This window comes from Stenella coeruleoalba (genome assembly GCF_951394435.1).
Source record: "Stenella coeruleoalba genome assembly, contig: scaffold_196, whole genome shotgun sequence".
Classification (NCBI taxonomy): Eukaryota; Metazoa; Chordata; class Mammalia; order Artiodactyla; family Delphinidae; genus Stenella; species Stenella coeruleoalba.
The window spans coordinates 332226-355019 of record NW_027646425.1 but is presented as its reverse complement, the minus strand read 5'-3'; the positions used below and the strand labels follow the sequence as shown (position 1 = coordinate 355019).

The 22794-nt window shown below is 43.6% G+C and overlaps 1 long non-coding RNA gene across 1 annotated transcript in view; it reads left to right on the top strand.

The window, feature by feature from the left end:
* The window catches only part of LOC307181118, a 58438-nt gene extending 40468 nt beyond the window's left edge, over positions 1-17970 (top strand). Inside the window, exons 2-3 of the long non-coding RNA XR_013825913.1 lie at positions 3722-3807; positions 17929-17970. This is a non-coding gene — a long non-coding RNA (uncharacterized lncRNA). The remainder of the gene's footprint in view (positions 1-3721; positions 3808-17928) is intronic.
* The last annotated feature ends 4824 nt before the right edge of the window (positions 17971-22794 follow it).

The following is a 22794-nucleotide window of genomic DNA, read 5'->3' as shown; positions in this document are numbered from 1 at the left end:
CAGGGGAGGAAAACTGAGACATATTTGAACACGTCTCCCATTCACATGGTTGATCATACTCTGGGTTCCACATGCATGTTTTAGCTGAAGGAAGAATACCTTAAACCTGGAGAGTTGAGACCCGTGTAATGGGTACCATGCAATATGACTTCAAAGGGTCTTCATTTGCTCACCGAACCTCTCCAATCCTATCACTGCTGCGTTTATTCCCCTGTACACACGCTTGATTCTCTTTTGGAGACATAGCAATCCATAGGTTTTAAGATACTTACTAGTCAGGTACATCTTAGGGGTTTAATATGGGGTTTTGAGTCCATTTCGTTGAGCAAGGAGTAGCTCTTGTCTATTCCATATTTGGCTTAAGGAACTTTATCTGTGCTCATTTCAATCTCTGGTTTTATGCAGCACCCCAACTCACCTTTACCCTTAAGCAAGCATAAGTTGGTTTTCTAAATTTGAGACCCTGTTCTGTTCTGTAATTCAGTTCCTGTGTAGCCAAGTTTTCATTCCGTGTATTAGTGATATCTTATGATGTTTCTTTTTCTGTGTGACTTATTTCAGTTAGAATCATCATACCTGAATCCACTCGTTGTGATGCTAAGGGCCTGATGACATAGATTTCATTGCTGAGTGATATTGCTTTGTAAGTAAATACCACAACTTCTTTATCCATTTTTCACTTTCTGCGATGTTGAACTTGTACTGTAAACGAGGTTCTTGTAAACAGAGGCGTCCCAAACTTTGGGGTGGCTGTGTCTTTTTGATTTTAATTTCCCTAAGCTATAGGACCATAAGTGGCAGTGCCCTAGGCTCTGTTGCTTTGTTTTTTAGATGTTTCAGGAAACACCATACACTTCTCCCGAGTGTCTGTTGGCAATTTACATCCAGCCCATCAGCATAACAAGGCTCCCAGTTCTCCATGGCCTGTCCTGCCTTTCTGGATTTTACACTTTTTTCAGATGGCCCTTTTGACCGGGGGGAAGTGAGACTTCATTGTAGTGCAGATTTCCTTTGCAAGCTTGCTTGGTTGGCCAAAAAGGGCGTATGCGTTTTTTCCTGAATATATTCAGGAAAAAACGCATACGCCCTTTTTGGCCAAGTGCATCATTGTGGACGTTCTGCCTCTTTTCCTATGCTTTCAATGCAATTCCAGTCTACCTCCTGAAATCAGTTTCCTGCAATTCTGCCCCGCTTTCAAGTCCTCTTGGCAGCCTTACTTCAGTCTATTTTTGGACGATAGCTGTCATTTATAACTCTGCAGGTTTGTGAATTACAGTGCCCCTGAGCTCCTTTCTTCAACTCGCTTTCTTGTGACCTGGCCGCAACACCGCAGGATGGCTTCAGGCCCTAATCTGGTTCCGGTACGGCACGCTGAGCCTTTGGTTATTTCCTCTTACTGGTGGGAAATGAGAGTTAAATTTGCCCGTCCAGACACCTCCAGCTAGTCTCTCATTGGTTCTCGCTATTCCTGTTCATCTTCCGCAGAAATTGCAAACTGGGCCAAACAGGAGGTTAAAGGGACTGACTCTCCAAGTGGGGAGAGTGTTAGTAAAGCGTCTGGAATGTTGCACCCGAGTACCAGGGGAGGAAAACTGAGACATATTTGAACACATCTCCCGATCACATGGTTGATCATACTCTAGGTTCCACATGCATGTTTTAGCTGAAGGAAGAATACCTTAAACATGGGTAGTTGAAACCCGTGGAATGGGTACCATGCAATATGACTTCAAAGGGTCTTCATTTGCTCACCGAACCTCTCCAATCCTATCACTGCTGCGTTTATGCCCCTGTACACATGCTTGATTCTCTTTCGGAGACATAGCAATCCATAGGTTTTAAGATACTTACTAGTCAGGAACATTCTTAGGCATTTAATGTGGGGTGTTGAGTCCATTTCGTTGAGTAAGGAGTAGCTCTTGTCTGTTCCATATTTGGCTTAAGAAACTTTATCTGTGCTCATTTCAATCTCTGGTTTTATGCAGCACCCCAACTCACCTTTACCCTTAAGCAAGCATAAGTTGGTTTTCTAAATTTGAGACCCTGTTCTGTTCTGTAATTCAGTTCCTGTGTAGCCAAGTTTACATTCCGTGTATTACTGATATCTTATGATGTTTCTTTTTCTGTGTGACTTATTTCAGTTAGAATCATCATACCTGAATCCACTCATTGTGATGCTAAGGGCCTGATGACATAGATTTCATTGCTGAGTGATATTGCTTTGTAAGTAAATACCACAACTTCTTTATCCATTTTTCACTTTCTGCGATGTTGAACTTGTACTGTAAACGAGGTTCTTGTAAACAGAGGCGTCCCAAACTTTGGGGTGGCTGTGTCTTTTTGATTTTAATTTCCCTAAGCTATAGGACCATAAGTGGCAGTGCCCTAGGCTCTGTTGCTTTGTTTTTTAGATGTTTCAGGAAACACCATACACTTCTCCCGAGTGTCTGTTGGCAATTTACATCCCGCCCATCAGCATAACAAGGCTCCCAGTTCTCCATGGCCTGTCCTGCCTTTCTGGATTTTACACTTTTTTCAGATGGCCCTTTTGACCGGGGGGAAGTGAGACTTCATTGTAGTGCAGATTTCCTTTGCAAGCTTGCTTGGTTGGCCAAAAAGGGCGTATGCGTTTTTTCCTGAATATATTCAGGAAAAAACGCATACGCCCTTTTTGGCCAAGTGCATCATTGTGGACGTTCTGCCTCTTTTCCTATGCTTTCAATGCAATTCCAGTCTACCTCCTGAAATCGGTTTCCTGCAATTCTGCCCCGCTTTCAAGTCCTCTTGGCAGCCTTACTTCAGTCTATTTTTGGACGATAGCTGTCATTTATAACTCTGCAGGTTTGTGAATTACAGTGCCCCTGAGCTCCTTTCTTCAACTCGCTTTCTTGTGACCTGGCCGCAACACCGCAGGATGGCTTCAGGCCCTAATCTGGTTCCGGCACGGCACGCTGAGCCTTTGGTTATTTCCTCTTACTGGTGGGAAATGAGAGTTAAATTTGCCCGTCCAGACACCTCCAGCTAGTCTCTCATTGGTTCTCGCTATTCCTGTTCATCTTCCGCAGAAATTGCAAACTGGGCCAAACAGGAGGTTAAAGGGACTGACTCTCCAAGTGGGGAGAGTGTTAGTAAAGCGTCTGGAATGTTGCACCCGAGTACCAGGGGAGGAAAACTGAGACATATTTGAACACGTCTCCCGATCACATGGTTGATCATACTCTAGGTTCCACATGCATGTTTTAGCTGAAGGAAGAATACCTTAAACCTGGGTAGTTGAAACCCGTGGAATGGGTACCATGCAATATGACTTCAAAGGGTCTTCATTTGCTCACCGAACCTCTCCAATCCTATCACTGCTGCGTTTATGCCCCTGTACACATGCTTGATTCTCTTTTGGAGACATAGCAATCCATAGGTTTTAAGATACTTACTAGTCAGGAACATTCTTAGGCGTTTAATATGGGGTGTTGAGTCCATTTCGTTGAGCAAGGAGTAGCTCTTGTCTATTCCATATTTGGCTTAAGAAACTTTATCTGTGCTCATTTCAATCTCTGGTTTTATGCAGCACCCCAACTCACCTTTACCCTTAAGCAAGCATAAGTTGGTTTTCTAAATTTGAGACCCTGTTCTGTTCTGTAATTCAGTTCCTGTGTAGCCAAGTTTACATTCCGTGTATTACTGATATCTTATGATGTTTCTTTTTCTGTGTGACTTATTTCAGTTAGAATCATCATACCTGAATCCACTCATTGTGATGCTAAGGGCCTGATGACATAGATTTCATTGCTGAGTGATATTGCTTTTTAAGTGAATACCACAACTTCTTTATCCATTTTTCACTTTCTGCGATGTTGAACTTGTACTGTAAACGAGGTTCTTGTAAACAGAGCCGTTCCAAACTTTGGGGTGGCTGTGTCTTTTTGATTTTAATTTCCCTAAGCTATAGGACCATAAGTGGAAGTGCCCTAGGCTCTGTTGCTTTGTTTTTTAGATGTTTCAGGAAACACCATACACTTCTCCCAAGTGTCTGTTGGCAATTTACATCCCGCCCATCAGCATAACAAGGCTCCCAGTTCTCAATGGCCTGTTGCCTTTCTGGATTTTACACTTTTTTCAGATGGCCCTTTTGACCGGGGGGAAGTGAGACTTCATTGTAGTGCAGATTTCCTTTGCAAGCTTGCTTGGTTGGCCAAAAAGGGCGTATGCGTTTTTTCCTGAATATATTCAGGAAAAAACGCATACGCCCTTTTTGGCCAAGTGCATCATTGTGGACGTTCTGCCTCTTTTCCTATGCTTTCAATGCAATTCCAGTCTACCTCCTGAAATCGGTTTCCTGCAATTCTGCCCCGCTTTCAAGTCCTCTTGGCAGCCTTACTTCAGTCTATTTTTGGACGATAGCTGTCATTTATAACTCTGCAGGTTTGTGAATTACAGTGCCCCTGAGCTCCTTTCTTCAACTCGCTTTCTTGTGACTTGGCCGCAACACCGCAGGATGGCTTCAGGCCCTAATCTGGTTCCGGCACGGCACGCTGAGCCTTTGGTTATTTCCTCTTACTGGTGGGAAATGAGAGTTAAATTTGCCCGTCCAGACACCTCCAGCTAGTCTCTCATTGGTTCTCGCTATTCCTGTTCATCTTCCGCAGAAATTGCAAACTGGGCCAAACAGGAGTTTAAAGGGACTGACTCTCCAAGTGGGGAGAGTGTTAGTAAAGCGTCTGGAATGTTGCACCCGAGTACCAGGGGAGGAAAACTGAGACATATTTGAACACGTCTCCCAATCACATGGTTGATCATACTCTAGGTTCCACATGCATGTTTTAGCTGAAGGAAGAATACCTTAAACCTGGGTAGTTGAAACCCGTGGAATGGGTACCATGCAATATGACTTCAAAGGGTCTTCATTTGCTCACCGAACCTCTCCAATCCTATCACTGCTGCGTTTATGCCCCTGTACACATGCTTGATTCTCTTTCGGAGACATAGCAATCCATAGGTTTTAAGATACTTACTAGTCAGGTACATTCTTAGGCGTTTAATATGCGGTGTTGAGTCCATTTCGTTGAGCAAGGAGTAGCTCTTGTCTATTCCATATTTGACTTAAGTAACTTTATCTGTGCTCATTTCAATCTCTGGTTTTATGCAGCACCCCAACTCACTTTTACCCTTAAGCAAGCATAAGTTGGTTTTTTAAATTTGAGTCCCTGTTCTGTTCTGTAATTCAGTTCCTGTGTAGCCAAGTTTACATTCCGTGTATTACTGATATCTTATGATGTTTCTTTTTCTGTGTGACTTACTTCAGTTAGAATCATCATACCTGAATCCACTCATTGTGCTGCTAAGGGCCTGATGACACAGATTTCATTGCTGAGTGATATTGCTTTGTAAGTAAATACCACAACTTCTTTATCCATTTTTCACTTTCTGCGATGTTGAACTTGTACTGTAAACGAGGTTCTTGTAAACAGAGCCGTTCCAAACTTTGGGGTGGCTGTGTCTTTTTGATTTTAATTTCCCTAAGCTATAGGACCATAAGTGGCAGTGCCCTAGGCTCTGTTGCTTTGTTTTTTAGATGTTTCAGGAAACACCATTCACTTCTCCCGAGTGTCTGTTGGCAATTTACATCCCGCCCATCAGCATAACAAGGCTCCCAGTTCTCCATGGCCTGTCCTGCCTTTTTGGATTTTACACTTTTTTCAGATGGCCCTTTTGACCGGGGGGAAGTGAGACTTCATTGTAGTGCAGATTTCCTTTGCAAGCTTGCTTGGTTGGCCAAAAAGGGCGTATGCGTTTTTTCCTGAGGAAAAAACGCATACGCCCTTTTTGGCCAAGTGCATCATTGTGGACGTTCTGCCTCTTTTCCTATGCTTTCAATGCAATTCCAGTCTACCTCCTGAAATCGGTTTCCTGCAATTCTGCCCCGCTTTCAAGTCCTCTTGGCAGCCTTACTTCAGTCTATTTTTGGACGATAGCTGTCATTTATAACTCTGCAGGTTTGTGAATTACAGTGCCCCTGAGCTCCTTTCTTCAACTCGCTTTCTTGTGACCTGGCCGCAACACCGCAGGATGGCTTCAGGCCCTAATCTGGTTCCGGCACGGCACGCTGAGCCTTTGGTTATTTCCTCTTCCTGGTGGGAAATGAGAGTTAAATTTGCCCGTCCAGACACCTCCAGCTAGTCTCTCATTGGTTCTCGCTATTCCTGTTCATCTTCCGCAGAAATTGCAAACTGGGCCAAACAGGAGGTTAAAGGCGCTGACTCTCCAAGTGGGGAGAGTGTTAGTAAAGCGTCTGGAATGTTGCACCCGAGTACCAGGGGAGGAAAACTGAGACATATTTGAACACGTCTCCCGTTCACATGGTTGATCATACTTGGGTTCCACATGCATGTTTTAGCTGAAGGAAGAATACCTTAAACCTGGAGAGTTAAGACCCATGTAATGGGTACCATGCAATATGACTTCAAAGGGTCTTCATTTGCTCACCGAACCTCTCCAATCCTATCACTGCTGCGTTTATGCCCCTGTACACATGCTTGATTCTCTTTCGGAGACATAGCAATCCATAGGTTTTAAGATACTTACTAGTCAGGTACATTCTTAGGCGTTTAATATGGGGTGTTGAGTCCATTTCGTTGAGCAAGGAGTAGCTCTTGTCTATTCCATATTTGGCTTAAGGAACTTTATCTGTGCTCATTTCAATCTCTGGTTTTATGCAGCACCCCAACTCACCTTTACCCTTAAGCAAGCATAAGTTGGTTTTCTAAATTTGAGACCCTGTTCTGTTTTGGAATTCAGTTCCTGTGTAGCCAAGTTTACATTCCGTGTATTAGTGATATCTTATGATGTTTCTTTTTCTGTGTGACTTACTTCAGTTAGAATCATCATACCTGAATCCACTCATTGTGCTGCTAAGGGCCTGATGACACAGATTTCATTGCTGAGTGATATTGCTTTGTAAGTAAATACCACAACTTCTTTATCCATTTTTCACTTTCTGCGATGTTGAATTGTACTGTAAACGAGGTTCTTGTAAACAGAGCCGTTCCAAACTTTGGGGTGGCTGTGTCTTTTTGATTTTAATTTCCCTAAGCTATAGGACCATAAGTGGAAGTGCCCTAGGCTCTGTTGCTTTGTTTTTTAGATGTTTCAGGAAACACCATACACTTCTCCTGAGTGTCTGTTGGCAATTTACATCCCGCCCATCAGCATAACAAGGCTCCCAGTTCTCCATGGCCTGTCCTGCCTTTCTGGATTTTACACTTTTTTCAGATGGCCCTTTTGACCAGGGGGAAGTGAGACTTCATTGTAGTGCAGATTTCCTTTGCAAGCTTGCTTGGTTGGCCAAAAAGGGCGTATGCGTTTTTTCCTGAATATATTCAGGAAAAAACGCATACGCCCTTTTTGGCCAAGTGTATCATTGTGGACGTTCTGCCTCTTTTCCTATGCTTTCAATGCAATTCCAGTCTACCTCCTGAAATCGGTTTCCTGCAATTCTGCCCCGCTTTCAAGTCCTCTTGGCAGCCTTACTTCAGTCTATTTTTGGACGATAGCTGTCATTTATAACTCTGCAGGTTTGTGAATTACAGTGCCCCTGAGCTCCTTTCTTCAACTCGCTTTCTTGTGACCTGGCCGCAACACCGCAGGATGGCTTCAGGCCCTAATCTGGTTCCGGTATGGCACGCTGAGCCTTTGGTTATTTCCTCTTACTGGTGGGAAATGAGAGTTAAATTTGCCCGTCCAGACACCTCCAGCTAGTCTCTCATTGGTTCTCGCTATTCCTGTTCATCTTCCGCAGAAATTGCAAACTGGGCCAAACAGGAGGTTAAAGGGACTGACTCTCCAAGTGGGGAGAGTGTTAGTAAAGCGTCTGGAATGTTGCACCCGAGTACCAGGGGAGGAAAACTGAGACATATTTGAACACGTCTCCCGATCACATGGTTGATCATACTCTAGGTTCCACATGCATGTTTTAGCTGAAGGAAGAATACCTTAAACCTGGGTAGTTGAAACCCGTGGAATGGGTACCATGCAATATGTCTTCAAAGGGTCTTCATTTGCTCACCGAACCTCTCCAATCCTATCACTGCTGCGTTTATGCCCCTGTACACATGCTTGATTCTCTTTCGGAGACATAGCAATCCATAGGTTTTAAGATACTTACTAGTCAGGAACATTCTTAGGCATTTAATGTGGGGTGTTGAGTCCATTTCGTTGAGCAAGGAGTAGCTCTTGTCTATTCCATATTTGGCTTAAGAAACTTTATCTGTGCTCATTTCAATCTCTGGTTTTATGCAGCACCCCAACTCACCTTTACCCTTTAGCAAGCATAAGTTGGTTTTCTAAATTTGAGACCCTGTTCTGTTTTGGAATTCAGTTCCTGTGTAGCCAAGTTTACATTCCGTGTATTAGTGATATCTTATGATGTTTCTTTTTCTGTGTGACTTACTTCAGTTAGAATCATCATACCTGAATCCACTCATTGTGATGCTAAGGGCCTGATGACACAGATTTCATTGCTGAGTGATATTGCTTTGTAAGTAAATACCACAACTTCTTTATCCATTTTTCACTTTCTGCGATGTTGAATTGTACTGTAAACGAGGTTCTTGTAAACAGAGCCGTTCCAAACTTTGTGGTGGCTGTGTCTTTTTGATTTTAATTTCCCTAAGCTATAGGACCATAAGTGGAAGTGCCCTAGGCTCTGTTGCTTTGTTTTTTAGATGTTTCAGGAAACACCATACACTTCTCCCGAGTGGTTGTTGGCAATTTACATCCCGCCCATCAGCATAACAAGGCTCCCAGTTCTCCATGGCCTGTCCTGCCTTTCTGGATTTTACACTTTTTTCAGATGGCCCTTTTGACCGGGGGGAAGTGAAACTTCATTGTAGTGCAGATTTCCTTTGCAAGCTTGCTTGGTTGGCCAAAAAGGGCGTATGCGTTTTTTCCTGAATATATTCAGGAAAAAACGCATACGCCCTTTTTGGCCAAGTGCATCATTGTGGACGTTCTGCCTCTTTTCCTATGCTTTCAATGCAATTCCAGTCTACCTCCTGAAATCGGTTTCCTGCAATTCTGCCCCGCTTTCAAGTCCTCTTGGCAGCCTTACTTCAGTCTATTTTTGGACGATAGCTGTCATTTATAACTCTGCAGGTTTGTGAATTACAGTGCCCCTGAGCTCCTTTCTTCAACTCGCTTTCTTGTGACCTGGCCGCAACACCGCAGGATGGCTTCAGGCCCTAATCTGGTTCCGGCCCGGCATGCTGAGCCTTTGGTTAATTCCTCTTCCTGGTGGGAAATGAGAGTTAAATTTGCCCGTCCAGACACCTCCAGCTAGCCTCTAATTAGTTCTCGCTATTCCTGTTCATCTTCCGCAGAAATTGCAAACTGGGCCAAACAGGAGGTTAAAGGGACTGACTCTCCAAGTCGGGAGAGTGTTAGTAAAGCATCTGGAATGTTGCACCCGAGTACCAGGGGAGGAAAACTGAGACATATTTGAACACGTCTCCCATTCACATGGTTGATCATACTCTGGGTTCCACATGCATGTTTTAGCTGAAGGAAGAATACCTTAAACCTGGAGAGTTGAGACCCGTGTAATGGGTACCATGCAATATGACTTCAAAGGGTCTTCATTTGCTCACCGAACCTCTCCAATCCTATCACTGCTGCGTTTATTCCCCTGTACACACGCTTGATTCTCTTTTGGAGACATAGCAATCCATAGGTTTTAAGATACTTACTAGTCAGGTACATCTTAGGGGTTTAATATGGGGTTTTGAGTCCATTTCGTTGAGCAAGGAGTAGCTCTTGTCTATTCCATATTTGGCTTAAGGAACTTTATCTGTGCTCATTTCAATCTCTGGTTTTATGCAGCACCCCAACTCACCTTTACCCTTAAGCAAGCATAAGTTGGTTTTCTAAATTTGAGACCCTGTTCTGTTCTGTAATTCAGTTCCTGTGTAGCCAAGTTTACATTCCGTGTATTACTGATATCTTATGATGTTTCTTTTTCTGTGTGACTTATTTCAGTTAGAATCATCATACCTGAATCCACTCGTTGTGATGCTAAGGGCCTGATGACATAGATTTCATTGCTGAGTGATATTGCTTTGTAAGTAAATACCACAACTTCTTTATCCATTTTTCACTTTCTGCGATGTTGAACTTGTACTGTAAACGAGGTTCTTGTAAACAGAGGCGTCCCAAACTTTGGGGTGGCTGTGTCTTTTTGATTTTAATTTCCCTAAGCTATAGGACCATAAGTGGCAGTGCCCTAGGCTCTGTTGCTTTGTTTTTTAGATGTTTCAGGAAACACCATACACTTCTCCCGAGTGGTTGTTGGCAATTTACATCCCGCCCATCAGCATAACAAGGCTCCCAGTTCTCCATGGCCTGTCCTGCCTTTCTGGATTTTACACTTTTTTCAGATGGCCCTTTTGACCGGGGGGAAGTGAGACTTCATTGTAGTGCAGATTTCCTTTGCAAGCTTGCTTGGTTGGCCAAAAAGGGCGTATGCGTTTTTTCCTGAATATATTCAGGAAAAAACGCATACGCCCTTTTTGGCCAAGTGCATCATTGTGGACGTTCTGACTCTTTTCCTATGCTTTCAATGCAATTCCAGTGTACCTCCTGAAATCAGTTTCCTGCAATTCTGCCCCGCTTTCAAGTCCTCTTGGCAGCCTTACTTCAGTCTATTTTTGGACGATAGCTGTCATTTATAACTCTGCAGGTTTGTGAATTACAGTGCCCCTGAGCTCCTTTCTTCAACTCGCTTTCTTGTGACCTGGCCGCAACACCGCAGGATGGCTTCAGGCTCTAATCTGGTTCCGGTACGGCACGCTGAGCCTTTGGTTATTTCCTCTTACTGGTGGGAAATGAGAGTTAAATTTGCCCGTCCAGACACCTCCAGCTAGTCTCTCATTGGTTCTCGCTATTCCTGTTCATCTTCCGCAGAAATTGCAAACTGGGCCAAACAGGAGGTTAAAGGGACTGACTCTCCAAGTGGGGAGAGTGTTAGTAAAGCGTCTGGAATGTTGCACCCAAGTACCAGGGGAGGAAAACTGAGACATATTTGAACACGTCTCCCGATCACATGGTTGATCATACTCTAGGTTCCACATGCATGTTTTAGCTGAAGGAAGAATACCTTAAACATGGGTAGTTGAAACCCGTGGAATGGGTACCATGCAATATGACTTCAAAGGGTCTTCATTTGCTCACCGAACCTCTCCAATCCTATCACTGCTGCGTTTATGCCCCTGTACACATGCTTGATTCTCTTTCGGAGACATAGCAATCCATAGGTTTTAAGATACTTACTAGTCAGGAACATTCTTAGGCATTTAATGTGTGGTGTTGAGTCCATTTCGTTGAGCAAGGAGTAGCTCTTGTCTATTCCATATTTGGCTTAAGAAACTTTATCTGTGCTCATTTCAATCTCTGGTTTTATGCAGCACCCCAACTCACCTTTACCCTTAAGCAAGCATAAGATGGTTTTCTAAATTTGAGACCCTGTTCTGCTCTGTAATTCAGTTCCTGTGTAGCCAAGTTTACATTCCGTGTATTACTGATATCTTATGATGTTTCTTTTTCTGTGTGACTTATTTCAGTTAGAATCATCATACCTGAATCCACTCATTGTGATGCTAAGGGCCTGATGACATAGATTTCATTGCTGAGTGATATTGCTTTGTAAGTAAATACCACAACTTCTTTATCCATTTTTCACTTTCTGCGATGTTGAACTTGTACTGTAAACGAGGTTCTTGTAAACAGAGGCGTCCCAAACTTTGGGGTGGCTGTGTCTTTTTGATTTTAATTTCCCTAAGCTATAGGACCATAAGTGGCAGTGCCCTAGGCTCTGTTGCTTTGTTTTTTAGATGTTTCAGGAAACACCATACACTTCTCCCGAGTGGTTGTTGGCAATTTACATCCCGCCCATCAGCATAACAAGGCTCCCAGTTCTCCATGGCCTGTCCTGCCTTTCTGGATTTTACACTTTTTTCAGATGGCCCTTTTGACCGGGGGGAAGTGAGACTTCATTGTAGTGCAGATTTCCTTTGCAAGCTTGCTTGGTTGGCCAAAAAGGGCGTATGCGTTTTTTCCTGAATATATTCAGGAAAAAACGCATACGCCCTTTTTGGCCAAGTGCATCATTGTGGACGTTCTGCCTCTTTTCCTATGCTTTCAATGCAATTCCAGTCTACCTCCTGAAATCGGTTTCCTGCAATTCTGCCCCGCTTTCAAGTCCTCTTGGCAGCCTTACTTCAGTCTATTTTTGGACGATAGCTGTCATTTATAACTCTGCAGGTTTGTGAATTACAGTGCCCCTGAGCTCCTTTCTTCAACTCGCTTTCTTGTGACCTGGCCGCAACACCGCAGGATGGCTTCAGGCCCTAATCTGGTTCCGGCACAGCACGCTGAGCCTTTGGTTATTTCCTCTTACTGGTGGGAAATGAGAGTTAAATTTGCCCGTCCAGACACCTCCAGCTAGTCTCTCATTGGTTCTCGCTATTCCTGTTCATCTTCCGCAGAAATTGCAAACTGGGCCAAACAGGAGGTTAAAGGGACTGACTCTCCAAGTGGGGAGAGTGTTAGTAAAGCGTCTGGAATGTTGCACCCGAGTACCAGGGGAGGAAAACTGAGACATATTTGAACACGTCTCCCGATCACATGGTTGATCATACTCTAGGTTCCACATGCATGTTTTAGCTGAAGGAAGAATACCTTAAACATGGGTAGTTGAAACCCGTGGAATGGGTACCATGCAATATGACTTCAAAGGGTCTTCATTTGCTCACCGAACCTCTCCAATCCTATCACTGCTGCGTTTATGCCCCTGTACACATGCTTGATTCTCTTTCGGAGACATAGCAATCCATAGGTTTTACGATACTTACTAGTCAGGAACATTCTTAGGCATTTAATGTGGGGTGTTGAGTCCATTTCGTTGAGCAAGGAGTAGCTCTTGTCTATTCCATATTTGGCTTAAGAAACTTTATCTGTGCTCATTTCAATCTCTGGTTTTATGCAGCACCCCAACTCACCTTTACCCTTAAGCAAGCATAAGTTGGTTTTCTAAATTTGAGACCCTGTTCTGTTCTGTAATTCAGTTCCTGTGTAGCCAAGTTTACATTCCGTGTATTACTGATATCTTATGATGTTTCTTTTTCTGTGTGACTTATTTCAGTTAGAATCATCATACCTGAATCCACTCATTGTGATGCTAAGGGCCTGATGACATAGATTTCATTGCTGAGTGATATTGCTTTGTAAGTAAATACCACAACTTCTTTATCCATTTTTCACTTTCTGCGATGTTGAACTTGTACTGTAAACGAGGTTCTTGTAAACAGAGGCGTCCCAAACTTTGGGGTGGCTGTGTCTTTTTGATTTTAATTTCCCTAAGCTATAGGACCATAAGTGGCAGTGCCCTAGGCTCTGTTGCTTTGTTTTTTAGATGTTTCAGGAAACACCATACACTTCTCCCGAGTGTCTGTTGGCAATTTACATCCCGCCCATCAGCATAACAAGGCTCCCAGTTCTCCATGGCCTGTCCTGCCTTTCTGGATTTTACACTTTTTTCAGATGGCCCTTTTGACCGGGGGGAAGTGAGACTTCATTGTAGTGCAGATTTCCTTTGCAAGCTTGCTTGGTTGGCCAAAAAGGGCGTATGCGTTTTTTCCTGAATATATTCAGGAAAAAACGCATACGCCCTTTTTGGCCAAGTGCATCATTGTGGACGTTCTGCCTCTTTTCCTATGCTTTCAATGCAATTCCAGTCTACCTCCTGAAATCGGTTTCCTGCAATTCTGCCCCGTTTTCAAGTCCTCTTGGCAGCCTTACTTCAGTCTATTTTTGGACGATAGCTGTCATTTATAACTCTGCAGGTTTGTGAATTACAGTGCCCCTGAGCTCCTTTCTTCAACTCGCTTTCTTGTGACCTGGCCGCAACACCGCAGGATGGCTTCAGGCCCTAATCTGGTTCCGGCACGGCACGCTGAGCCTTTGGTTATTTCCTCTTACTGGTGGGAAATGAGAGTTAAATTTGCCCGTCCAGACACCTCCAGCTAGTCTCTCATTGGTTCTCGCTATTCCTGTTCATCTTCCGCAGAAATTGCAAACTGCGCCAAACAGGAGGTTAAAGGGACTGACTCTCCAAGTGGGGAGAGTGTTAGTAAAGCGTCTGGAATGTTGCACCCGAGTACCAGGGGAGGAAAACTGAGACATATTTGAACACGTCTCCCGATCACATGGTTGATCATACTCTAGGTTCCACATGCATGTTTTAGCTGAAGGAAGAATACCTTAAACCTGGGTAGTTGAAACCCGTGGAATGGGTACCATGCAATATGACTTCAAAGGGTCTTCATTTGCTCACCGAACCTCTCCAATCCTATCACTGCTGCGTTTATGCCCCTGTACACATGCTTGATTCTCTTTTGGAGACATAGCAATCCATAGGTTTTAAGATACTTACTAGTCAGGAACATTCTTAGGCGTTTAATATGGGGTGTTGAGTCCATTTCGTTGAGCAAGGAGTAGCTCTTGTCTATTCCATATTTGGCTTAAGAAACTTTATCTGTGCTCATTTCAATCTCTGGTTTTATGCAGCACCCCAACTCACCTTTACCCTTAAGCAAGCATAAGTTGGTTTTCTAAATTTGAGACCCTGTTCTGTTCTGTAATTCAGTTCCTGTGTAGCCAAGTTTACATTTCGTGTATTACTGATATCTTATGATGTTTCTTTTTCTGTGTGACTTATTTCAGTTAGAATCATCATACCTGAATCCACTCATTGTGATGCTAAGGGCCTGATGACATAGATTTCATTGCTGAGTGATATTGCTTTGTAAGTGAATACCACAACTTCTTTATCCATTTTTCACTTTCTGCGATGTTGAACTTGTACTGTAAACGAGGTTCTTGTAAACAGAGCCGTTCCAAACTTTGGGGTGGCTGTGTCTTTTTGATTTTAATTTCCCTAAGCTATAGGACCATAAGTGGAAGTGCCCTAGGCTCTGTTGCTTTGTTTTTTAGATGTTTCAGGAAACACCATACACTTCTCCCAAGTGTCTGTTGGCAATTTACATCCCGCCCATCAGCATAACAAGGCTCCCAGTTCTCAATGGCCTGTTGCCTTTCTGGATTTTACACTTTTTTCAGATGGCCCTTTTGACCGGGGGGAAGTGAGACTTCATTGTAGTGCAGATTTCCTTTGCAAGCTTGCTTGGTTGGCCAAAAAGGGCGTATGCGTTTTTTCCTGAATATATTCAGGAAAAAACGCATACGCCCTTTTTGGCCAAGTGCATCATTGTGGACGTTCTGCCTCTTTTCCTATGCTTTCAATGCAATTCCAGTCTACCTCCTGAAATCGGTTTCCTGGAATTCTGCCCCGCTTTCAAGTCCTCTTGGCAGCCTTACTTCAGTCTATTTTTGGACGATAGCTGTCATTTATAACTCTGCAGGTTTGTGAATTACAGTGCCCCTGAGCTCCTTTCTTCAACTCGCTTTCTTGTGACCTGGCCGCAACACCGCAGGATGGCTTCAGGCCCTAATCTGGTTCCGGCATGGCACGCTGAGCCTTTGGTTATTTCCTCTTACTGGTGGGAAATGAGAGTTAAATTTGCCCGTCCAGACACCTCCAGCTAGTCTCTCATTGGTTCTCGCTATTCCTGTTCATCTTCCGCAGAAATTGCAAACTGGGCCAAACAGGAGGTTAAAGGGACTGACTCTCCAAGTCGGGAGAGTGTTAGTAAAGCGTCTGGAATGTTGCACCCGAGTACCAGGGTACGAAAACTGAGACATATTTGAACACGTCTCCCGATCACATGGTTGATCATACTCTAGGTTCCACATGCATGTTTTAGCTGAAGGAAGAATACCTTAAACCTGGGTAGTTGAAACCCGTGGAATGGGTACCATGCAATATGACTTCAAAGGGTCTTCATTTGCTCACCGAACCTCTCCAATCCTATCACTGCTGCGTTTATGCCCCTGTACACATGCTTGATTCTCTTTTGGAGACATAGCAATCCATAGGTTTTAAGATACTTACTAGTCAGGTACATTCTTAGGCGTTTAATATGCGGTGTTGAGTCCATTTCGTTGAGCAAGGAGTAGCTCTTGTCTATTCCATATTTGACTTAAGGAACTTTATCTGTGCTCATTTCAATCTCTGGTTTTATGCAGCACCCCAACTCACCTTTACCCTTAAGCAAGCATAAGTTGGTTTTCTAAATTTGAGTCCCTGTTCTGTTCTGTAATTCAGTTCCTGTGTAGCCAAGTTTACATTCCGTGTATTAGTGATATCTTATGATGTTTCTTTTTCTGTGTGACTTACTTCAGTTAGAATCATCATACCTGAATCCACTCATTGTGCTGCTAAGGGCCTGATGACACAGATTTCATTGCTGAGTGATATTGCTTTGTAAGTAAATACCACAACTTCTTTATCCATTTTTCACTTTCTGCGATGTTGAACTTGTACTGTAAACGAGGTTCTTGTAAACAGAGCCGTTCCAAACTTTGGGGTGGCTGTGTCTTTTTGATTTTAATTTCCCTAAGCTATAGGACCATAAGTGGAAGTGCCCTAGGCTCTGTTGCTTTGTTTTTTAGATGTTTCAGGAAACACCATACACTTCTCCAGAGTGTCTGTTGGCAATTTACATCCCGCCCATCAGCATAACAAGGCTCCCAGTTCTCCATGGCCTGTCCTGCCTTTTTGGATTTTACACTTTTTTCAGATGGCCCTTTTGACCGGGGGGAAGTGAGACTTCATTGTAGTGCAGATTTCCTTTGCAAGCTTGCTTGGTTGGCCAAAAAGGGCGTATGCGTTTTTTCCTGAATATATTCAGGAAAAAACGCATACGCCCTTTTTGGCCAAGTGCATCATTGTGGACGTTCTGCCTCTTTTCCTATGCTTTCAATGCAATTCCAGTCTACCTCCTGAAATCGGTTTCCTGCAATTCTGCCCCGCTTTCAAGTCCTCTTGGCAGCCTTACTTCAGTCTATTTTTGGACGATAGCTGTCATTTATAAGTCTGCAGGTTTGTGAATTACAGTGCCCCTGAGCTCCTTTCTTCAACTCGCTTTCTTGTGAGTTGGCCGCAACACCGCAGGATGGCTTCAGGCCCTAATCTGGTTCTGGCACGGCACGCTGAGCCTTTGGTTATTTCCTCTTCCTGGTGGGAAATGAGAGTTAAATTTGCCCGTCCAGACACCTCCAGCTAGCCTCTCATTGGTTCTCGCTATTCCTGTTCATCTTCCGCAGAAATTGCAAACTGGGCCAAACAGGAGGTTAAAGGGACTGACTCTCCAAGTCGGGAGAGTGTTAGTAAAGCGTCTGGAATGTTGCACCCGAGTACCAGGGGAGGAAAACTGAGACATATTTGAACACATCTCCCGATCACATGGTTGATCATACTCTAGGTTCCACATGCATGTTTTAGCTGAAGGAAGAATACCTTAAACCTGGGTAGTTGAAACCCGTGTAATGGGTACCATGCAATATGACTTCAAAGGGTCTTCATTTGCTCACCGAACATCTCCAATCCTATCACTGCTGCGTTTATGCCCCTGTACACACGCTTGATTCTCTTTCGGAGACATAGCAATCCATAGGTTTTAAGATACTTACTAGTCAGGTACATTCTTAGGCGTTTAATATGCGGTGTTGAGTCCATTTCGTTGAGCAAGGAGTAGCTCTTGTCTATTCCATATTTGACTTAAGGAACTTTATCTGTGCTCATTTCAATCTCTGGTTTTATGCAGCACCCCAACTCACCTTTACCCTTAAGCAAGCATAAGTTGGTTTTCTAAATTTGAGACCCTGTTCTGTTCTGTAATTCAGTTCCTGTGTAGCCAAGTTTACATTCCGTGTATTACTGATATCTTATGATGTTTCTTTTTCTGTGTGACTTATTTCAGTTAGAATCATCATACCTGAATCCACTCATTGTGCTGCTAATGGCCTGATGACACAGATTTCATTGCTGAGTGATATTGCTTTGTAAGTAAATACCACAACTTCTTTATCCATTTTTCACTTTCTGCGATGTTGAACTTGTACTGTAAACGAGGTTCTTGTAAACAGAGCCGTTCCAAACTTTGGGGTGGCTGTGTCTTTTTGATTTTAATTTCCCTAAGCTATAGGACCATAAGTGGCAGTGCCCTAGGCTCTGTTGCTTTGTTTTTTAGATGTTTCAGGAAACACCATACACTTCTCCCGAGTGTCTGTTGGCAATTTACATCCCGCCCATCAGCATAACAAGGCTCCCAGTTCTCCATGGCCTGTCCTGCCTTTTTGGATTTTACACTTTTTTCAGATGGCCCTTTTGACCGGGGGGAAGTGAGACTTCATTGTAGTGCAGATTTCCTTTGCAAGCTTGCTTGGTTGGCCAAAAAGGGCGTATGCGTTTTTTCCTGAATATATTCAGGAAAAAACGCATACGCCCTTTTTGGCCAAGTGCATCATTGTGGACGTTCTGCCTCTTTTCCTATGCTTTCAATGCAATTCCAGTCTACCTCCTGAAATCGGTTTCCTGCAATTCTGCCCCGCTTTCAAGTCCTCTTGGCAGCCTTACTTCAGTATATTTTTGGACGATAGCTGTCATTTATAAGTCTGCAGGTTTGTGAATTACAGAGCCCCTGAGCTCCTTTCTTCAACTCGCTTTCTTGTGACCTGGCCGCAACACCGCAGGATGGCTTCAGGCCCTAATCTGGTTCTGGCACGGCACGCTGAGCCTTTGGTTAATTCCTCTTCCTGGTGGGAAATGAGAGTTAAATTTGCCCGTCCAGACACCTCCAGCTAGTCTCTCATTGGTTCTCGCTATTCCTGTTCATCTTCCGCAGAAATTGCAAACTGGGCCAAACAGGAGGTTAAAGGGACTGACTCTCCAAGTCGGGAGAGTGTTAGTAAAGCGTCTGGAATGTTGCACCCGAGTACCAGGGGAGGAAAACTGAGACATATTTGAACACATCTCCCGATCACATGGTTGATCATACTCTAGGTTCCACATGCATGTTTTAGCTGAAGGAAGAATACCTTAAACCTGGGTAGTTGAAACCCGTGGAATGGGTACCATGCAATATGACTTCAAAGGGTCTTCATTTGCTCACCGAACATCTCCAATCCTATCACTGCTGCGTTTATGCCCCTGTACACACGCTTGATTCTCTTTCGGAGACATAGCAATCCATAGGTTTTAAGATACTTACTAGTCAGGTACATTCTTAGGCGTTTAATATGCGGTGTTGAGTCCATTTCGTTGAGCAAGGAGTAGCTCTTGTCTATTCCATATTTGACTTAAGGAACTTTATCTGTGCTCATTTCAATCTCTGGTTTTATGCAGCACCCCAACTCACCTTTACCCTTAAGCAAGCATAAGTTGGTTTTCTAAATTTGAGACCCTGTTCTGTTCTGTAATTCAGTTCCTGTGTAGCCAAGTTTACATTCCGTGTATTACTGATATCTTATGATGTTTCTTTTTCTGTGTGACTTATTTCAGTTAGAATCATCATACCTGAATCCACTCATTGTGCTGCTAATGGCCTGATGACACAGATTTCATTGCTGAGTGATATTGCTTTGTAAGTAAATACCACAACTTCTTTATCCATTTTTCACTTTCTGCGATGTTGAACTTGTACTGTAAACGAGGTTCTTGTAAACAGAGCCGTTCCAAACTTTGGGGTGGCTGTGTCTTTTTGATTTTAATTTCCCTAAGCTATAGGACCATAAGTGGCAGTGCCCTAGGCTCTGTTGCTTTGTTTTTTAGATGTTTCAGGAAACACCATACACTTCTCCCGAGTGTCTGTTGGCAATTTACATCCCGCCCATCAGCATAACAAGGCTCCCAGTTCTGCATGGCCTGTCCTGCCTTTTTGGATTTTACACTTTTTTCAGATGGCCCTTTTGACCGGGGGGAAGTGAGACTTCATTGTAGTGCAGATTTCCTTTGCAAGCTTGCTTGGTTGGCCAAAAAGGGCGTATGCGTTTTTTCCTGAATATATTCAGGAAAAAACGCATACGCCCTTTTTGGCCAAGTGCATCATTGTGGACGTTCTGCCTCTTTTCCTACGCTTTCAATGCAATTCCAGTCTACCTCCTGAAATCGGTTTCCTGCAATTCTGCCCCGCTTTCAAGTCCTCTTGGCAGCCTTACTTCAGTATATTTTTGGACGATAGCTGTCATTTATAAGTCTGCAGGTTTGTGAATTACAGAGCCCCTGAGCTCCTTTCTTCAACTCGCTTTCTTGTGACCTGGCCGCAACACCGCAGGATGGCTTCAGGCCCTAATCTGGTTCTGGCACGGCACGCTGAGCCTTTGGTTAATTCCTCTTCCTGGTGGGAAATGAGAGTTAAATTTGCCCGTCCAGACACCTCCAGCTAGTCTCTCATTGGTTCTCGCTATTCCTGTTCATCTTCCGCAGAAATTGCAAACTGGGCCAAACAGGAGGTTAAAGGGACTGACTCTCCAAGTCGGGAGAGTGTTAATAAAGCGTCTGGAATGTTGCACCCGAGTACCAGGGGAGGAAAACTGAGACATATTTGAACACATCTCCCGATCACATGGTTGATCATACTCTAGGTTCCACATGCATGTTTTAGCTGAAGGAAGAATACCTTAAACCTGGGTAGTTGAAACCCGTGGAATGGGTACCATGCAATATGACTTCAAAGGGTCTTCATTTGCTCACCGAACATCTCCAATCCTATCACTGCTGCGTTTATGCCCCTGTACACACGCTTGATTCTCTTTCGGAGACATAGCAATCCATAGGTTTTAAGATACTTACTAGTCAGGTACATTCTTAGGCGTTTAATATGCGGTGTTGAGTCCATTTCGTTGAGCAAGGAGTAGCTCTTGTCTATTCCATATTTGGCTTAAGGAACTTTATCTGTGCTCATTTCAATCTCTGGTTTTATGCAGCACCCCAACTCACCTTTCCCCTTAGGCAAGCATAAGTTGGTTTTCTAAATTTGAGACCCTGTTCTGTTCTGTAATTCAGTTCCTGTGTAGCCAAGTTTACATTCCGTGTATTACTGATATCTTATGATGTTTCTTTTTCTGTGTGACTTATTTCAGTTAGAATCATCATACCTGAATCCACTCATTGTGCTGCTAATGGCCTGATGACACAGATTTCATTGCTGAGTGATATTGCTTTGTAAGTAAATACCACAACTTCTTTATCCATTTTTCACTTTCTGCGATGTTGAACTTGTACTGTAAACGAGGTTCTTGTAAACAGAGCCGTTCCAAACTTTGGGGTGGCTGTGTCTTTTTGATTTTAATTTCCCTAAGCTATAGGACCATAAGTGGCAGTGCCCTAGGCTCTGTTGCTTTGTTTTTTAGATGTTTCAGGAAACACCATACACTTCTCCCGAGTGTCTGTTGGCAATTTACATCCCGCCCATCAGCATAACAAGGCTCCCAGTTCTCCATGGCCTGTCCTGCCTTTTTGGATTTTACACTTTTTTCAGATGGCCCTTTTGACCGGGGGGAAGTGAGACTTCATTGTAGTGCAGATTTCCTTTGCAAGCTTGCTTGGTTGGCCAAAAAGGGCGTATGCGTTTTTTCCTGAATATATTCAGGAAAAAACGCATACGCCCTTTTTGGCCAAGTGCATCATTGTGGACGTTCTGCCTCTTTTCCTATGCTTTCAATGCAATTCCAGTCTACCTCCTGAAATCGGTTTCCTGCAATTCTGCCCCGCTTTCAAGTCCTCTTGGCAGCCTTACTTCAGTATATTTTTGGACGATAGCTGTCATTTATAAGTCTGCAGGTTTGTGAATTACAGAGCCCCTGAGCTCCTTTCTTCAACTCGCTTTCTTGTGACCTGGCCGCAACACCGCAGGATGGCTTCAGGCCCTAATCTGGTTCTGGCACGGCACGCTGAGCCTTTGGTTAATTCCTCTTCCTGGTGGGAAATGAGAGTTAAATTTGCCCGTCCAGACACCTCCAGCTAGTCTCTCATTGGTTCTCGCTATTCCTGTTCATCTTCCGCAGAAATTGCAAACTGGGCCAAACAGGAGGTTAAAGGGACTGACTCTCCAAGTCGGGAGAGTGTTAGTAAAGCGTCTGGAATGTTGCACCCGAGTACCAGGGGAGGAAAACTGAGACATATTTGAACACATCTCCCGATCACATGGTTGATCATACTCTAGGTTCCACATGCATGTTTTAGCTGAAGGAAGAATACCTTAAACCTGGGTAGTTGAAACCCGTGGAATGGGTACCATGCAATATGACTTCAAAGGGTCTTCATTTGCTCACCGAACATCTCCAATCCTATCACTGCTGCGTTTATGCCCCTGTACACACGCTTGATTCTCTTTCGGAGACATAGCAATCCATAGGTTTTCCGATACTTACTAGTCAGGTACATTCCTAGGCGTTTAATATGCGGTGTTGAGTCCATTTCGTTGAGCAAGGAGTAGCTCTTGTCTATTCCATATTTGACTTAAGGAACTTTATCTATGCTCATTTCAATCTCTGGTTTTATGCAGCACCCCAACTCACCTTTACCCTTAAACAAGCATAAGTTGGTTTTCTAAATTTGAGACCCTGTTCTGTTCTGTAATTCAGTTCCTGTGTAGCCAAGTTTAATTCCGTGTATTACTGATATCTTATGATGTTTCTTTTCTGTGTGACTTATTTCAGTTAGAATCATCATACCTGAATCCACTCATTGTGCTGCTATGGGCCTGATGACACAGATTTCATTGCTGAGTGATATTGCTTTGTAAGTAAATACCACAACTTCTTTATCCATTTTTCACTTTCTGCGATGTT